Here is a 5,428-nt window from a genome sequence, read left to right as displayed (position 1 = left end):
TTCCTTCTCTCTTTTTTTCTTTCCTTCCTTCCCTCTTTCCTTCCTTCCTTTCTGGATCCTTCCTTCCTTCTTTCCTTTTTCTTCCTCTCTTTCTCTTGGAACTCATGAACCCAGTGGTCCGCTCTGCCCCAGATTGATCCTCAATTGATAAATATCTTGAGGGTGATGGATAGGAAAATGTCCTGGTGGAGAAGATTTCTGTTGTAACAATTCACTGGCTCTAAGAAAATTTTATGAAGTACATATTTTATCATTCTAATTGTACTTTGATTGGGATTGTATTAATTAACAATTTTGGGAGTATGGCTACTTTTATTATGTTTGTTCTTTCTACCAAAGAAAGAGACATCTTTCCATTTTCTGATATCCTCTTTGATCTACTTTCTCCAAGTACTATACCGTTCAATGTAGAGATCTTTGTTTCCATTGTTAAAATGATTCCTCAGTATTTCATTTATTTTGGTGCTATTATGAAAACTGTGGTATCCCTAATTTTTCTCTCAGTGAGTTTATTTGTGTACAGCGATACTATTAATTTTTAGCATTGACTTTCCAACCAGCTATGAGGTTGAATCTGATTATTAAATCTAAAAGTCTTTTCTTGGAGTTTTTGAGGTCTCCTATATAAAGTATCATGTCATCTGCAAATAAATCATTTAACTTCTTCTGTTCCAATCTTTATTCTTTTTATTTCTTCTTCTTGTCTGATTGCTCTGGCTAATGTTCCCAGAGCTATATTGAACAGGAGTGATGACAGTGGACATCCTTGTCTTGTTCCTTATTTTACTGTAGAAGTTTTCAGTGTTTGTCCATTTAGTATGATGCTGGCTGTTGTTTTGTCATCAAGACCATTATATAATAAAAAGAATTAAAATAAGTGAAATAAATATCCAATGAAATTAGGAAAACAAGACTTAGGATGCCAGAAAGAGAGGAACAATAAGGATACAATATAAAATTTTAAATGACCAAAAAGAAAATTATGATGATAGTGTATGTGACACCTTTTTTTTGAGTAGAAAAATTTATTAGGAGAAAAGGAATGGGGAATAGGAATAGCTCCTGATTGGACTGCCTGTGACACTTTCAAATGCCTTACATACTTTAATTCCTTTAATCTTCATAACCATCTATGAGGAAATTGCCATTATTATTATGCTCAGGGAAAGAAGTTGAGGGATAAGTAGATAATTTGTCTGATGTAACAACATAGAAGGATTCAAACAGGTGCTATGTTGATAAATATTTGGCAACATGTGACAAGCAATTCTCTCATCACCTCCCCCTCCCCACAGGGCTTTTATTTGCAGTATTTTGTGCTTCTACCATGCTCAATTTGCAGCTGCCAACAGACTGCCACTGAGAGACACCGGGGAGAGATGTGCAGGTTGCTCTCAGGAGCCTGTGTCATCAGCTTTTAGCATTCCACTGCTGCAGACCTACTCAGTAGATTTCCAGAGAAGGAGAGCAGAAACCAGCACTGATGGTAGTCCAAGGGCCTTTCCATTACTATTAGTGCTGAGAGGGGTCATCGGTCATTGTAAGACTGCCAACATTACTATTATTCTAAACTATTACCTAATGCAATGAAATAGGTGAGTGACTGTGCAGCTACCCAAGTGATAAAAAAGGTCATTTAATTTCAGTGAAGCAAAGTAGGGATTTGGTAAATAAATGATATCATACAATTGGAAACTCATTAGCAAGGTGATTGGGTTAGGGGTCTGTCTGGTACTATATATAAAAGTGAAGTCCAGAAGAATTACATACCTTAACATTTTTTAGGATGTCTGAGTATATTAGGACAAAATATGAGGTTATTTCTACTGTCTTGATGTACAGACTTTTCTTAGCAAGTCACAGAATAAAAGACTATACATGTGTGTATCAGTATGTGAATGTACATGTATAAAAATGCATATAATATATTACACAAACTTGTGTATATGCATAGATGTATATGTCAGTGCATGTGTATGTATGCATAAATATATACAATCTCAGTGACTTGTTTCTTTTTTTACTTTTTGGTACTTCTTAATGTAATTTAAGAATAAAGAATGTAATTTACAATTTTGGACTAAGTGTGTGACTTCCCAGATATTAGATATATTAGAGCTAAGTAAAGAACAATGGAAAATAAGAATGTATCAAAGTGTCAAGGAAACTAGAAGTTTAAGCTCCTCCCCTTTCTGCTTAGGCAAAGTTGAGGCCCCTGATAACCTTAGTGTGCATTGGGCCCTGGGCTGTGCACACCCAGGACTCAACTTTGACATGACAGTGAATGTCCAAGTTACATACTCACTTCTAACTTACAGAAAAAAAAGCAAGGAAAGCTTTACAGTTCAATACATTTATTCACTTAACAAATATTGGAATTTCTGATTGACTAGATTTGTGGTTATATTATTGAATGAGGGTTCTCATGGAAAACATTTAGAAAAATAAAAGTGAAATCAAGTTGTCATAATACTTGATAAATTTTATAATATTAAAATTTGGCAAACCGTTGAGCCTGAGCAGTGGCTGAGGTGGAGGAGTGATAGAGTAGTGTGGCCATGTTTCTCCAGTGTTACTTGAATGAGCAGAGACACTGGATGCATACGCTGAAGAAATTTGACCCAGTGGGAGAGCAGATATGCTCAGCCCATCCTGCTTGGTTCCCCTCAGGCGACAAATACTCGTGACACTGAATCACTTCAGTGAATCAAGAAGCGCTTCAAGGTGCTCATGACCCAGAAGCCATGCCCAGTTCTCTGAGGAAGGCTCCTCCTGTCTCCTGTCTCGTCTTCTTCCTGCTGCCCTTCAAGACTCCATAACCAGCCGTCGTCTGTGAGCCCAGAAGGCTTCTTACAAGGTGTTTGGAATCCAGTCTCTTCCCTGCCATTGATAATGCAGTGTGTGGCAGTGATGACGGCATCCCCATTAAAGGAAACAAGTTTTGAATTATTGCCGGGTTAGTAAAGATAAAATAAAAAAAAAAACTTGGCAATGTTGAAAGATGTATTACCAAACACCTATTAAATATTAGCCAACTGAATTTAGCTATATTTTAGGAGGCAGTTATGTGCTAAAGCCAGTTAGGTTTTATCTAGTACACAGAAACAAAGATCATGAAACATTTTAAAAAGTGTAGTATTAATGCTACCTACCCATGAATAATTTCAAGAAAACACATCGGTGATTATGAGTGTCAAAAAGGTATCTGAAGTTATTCAGATCTATATTCATTGTAGTGGATTTCTAACTGGTGATCAACTTCTTACACCCAGCTGAATTAAAATAGCATGGTGCTGAGTGTGGGAGGCCCACCTGAGGATTGTTACCAGCAGCATAAAGGCAGAACAGGAGAAGATACTAAAATGCATTAGGGATGCTGGTTCTTTTTTAATTAATTTTATTGAGAAACAAATAGCGATGAGACTGTTTCAAAACCTATTAGTAGGACAGTTTCAATAATTAATACATTGCATATTGTTGTCTTCTTAGTGGTTATTCATAGTACAAAATGTAGACATGATATTCTGTCCAAGCACTATAGTACAAACCTTTCTTCTCAGTGAATTAAGAGAAAGTAGCTATATACCTATCCTAACTATTTTGAATATACAGATTCAAAATGGTCCTTCATTTGTGTCCCCTTTCATTGTTTAGTTTTGTCAGAGATGGGTATTCCATTTCCATTTAAATATTGTAGGTATGTGAATTTAGCAAAATAATCCAATATAGTCCAGTAGTCCATAATAGTAGTAAATTATGCATAGCACTGGCAATGTCAGAAGTTGTTGACTTGAGCCTTTTATAGCTCAGCATATTAATATGGCTTTACTTTTCATACCTTGTTTCTATACTTTTCTGCTGGATGGTTAAGACCAAGATAAAGAAAGACCTATATAACAAGAAAAGTAACTTTTGTATCTGCCGAGATCAGTCAAATCCCTTCAGAATTTGCCCTGAAGCTCTGTATTGCAGTTTGTAGATCCTTTGCCAGTGTCAGCCATGTGGATGAGTCATGACCATTGTTTGACCAATTTGCTCTCTGTGAAAGCCTGAGAGAGTGTTTTCTTTCCATGTGACTCTCTTATGGGACCACAGAGGAAAGTGATCAATGATAGGGATGCTGTTTGAAGAAGCTTTTGGGGCTACTGGAGGCCACTTGTTCTCTTGGTGTATTCTGCTGAAGGACCTTGTCATGCTGGCTTTCCTGATGAACTTTGGAGAGGCTTGGGTCCTTTTCTTGAGCATGGCTCTGGAAGGGAAGATGGTGCATTGCTCAGCCTCATGAAGAAGCTTGTCACATTGGTTTTCCTGATGGGAACTCGATTTTTCTCAGCACTGGATGAATTCAGGACCTTACTGTTGCTGAGGATGGCTGTGGCACTTTTTGGGGGGCTCTGGTGCTTACCTTGAGTGTTGCTTCCTAGCTCCACTTCAGGTCCCTCCACCGGCTGGCACAGATCCTTCATCCTGCTGGCATACACTTCCTAGTTTCCACCACTGACCCTTGGGCCTTTCCAGCACAGATCTGTGAAGCGGACCTGCATGAGACTTTGTTGTGGGCTTTAGGCCTCCAGTTGGACTTGAGGGAGGCATTGTTATGATCTCTAGGTTTCCAGCTGGACTCATGCAGGATATTAGGATCTAGGCCCTCAGCTGGAGTCTATAGTGTTGTGTGTGTGGACAGATGTCCTGCCCTTCTTATATATAATTCTTGATTGATTCATTATGAAATACTATTATAAAATGTGTCCTATACTGTATTGTTCCCCTTCACTGAATGTTCATTTATTTAACAAGTATTTGTGGAACACTAATTCCAGGTGCTCTGTTAGATACTGGAAATAACATACTGGGAAAAAAAATAGCTCCTGCTCCTAGTTTTAGGTAATGTGCATTGCATTTTGAAGGTAAGAGTCTTGGACAGGTAGCTATAACTAGAATAGGAAAGGCTATGTTGGAGGAATTAGAGTGTGAAAGGAAGAGATTTTGAGGGTTCTTCTCTGAGCCTTGTACATTTAGGAAGGGTTGTTGGGGGAAAAATAGAACTTAGCCAGTAAAAAATCAAAAAGTGTTTAGGGCAAAAGAGATAATTGGTAAAAACACAAGTTGATTACAAGAAATTGAGAGTGTGACTGGGGCACAGATGTAAAGTTGTTTGCATCATTCTGGTCTTACAAGGAGTAGAGAGATTGAGTTTTATTCTAAGAGCAACAGAGAATTCACTGAAAGGCTTAGGGACCTGACATATATTTTGCATTTCAGAAAGTTCATTTGAGCAGCAGTGTGGGGATGAATGAAAGGGTCCAGACACAGGTGGCTAAAAGTCCACGTCGCGATGGAATGATGGACGGCAGCATGCACCAAGGAAGCAGCAGCCAGAGAGGACATCCAAGGTAAGTGAAGAGAGAATTCTGAAGTCCTGGTGGTG

At 38.2% G+C, this 5,428-nt stretch overlaps 1 pseudogene; it reads left to right on the top strand.

Moving 5' to 3' along the window:
* Nucleotides 1-2,558: 2,558 nt before the first annotated feature.
* LOC101577297 lies at nt 2,559-2,760 on the top strand (annotated as a pseudogene).
* Nucleotides 2,761-5,428: the final 2,668 nt, after the last annotated feature.

This window comes from Octodon degus, unplaced genomic scaffold (assembly GCF_000260255.1).
Source record: "Octodon degus isolate 3935 unplaced genomic scaffold, OctDeg1.0 scaffold00298, whole genome shotgun sequence".
Lineage (NCBI taxonomy): Eukaryota > Metazoa > Chordata > Mammalia > Rodentia > Octodontidae > Octodon > Octodon degus.
The sequence above is the reverse complement of the archived record's forward strand: the minus strand, read 5'-3'. Positions and strand labels throughout refer to the sequence as shown.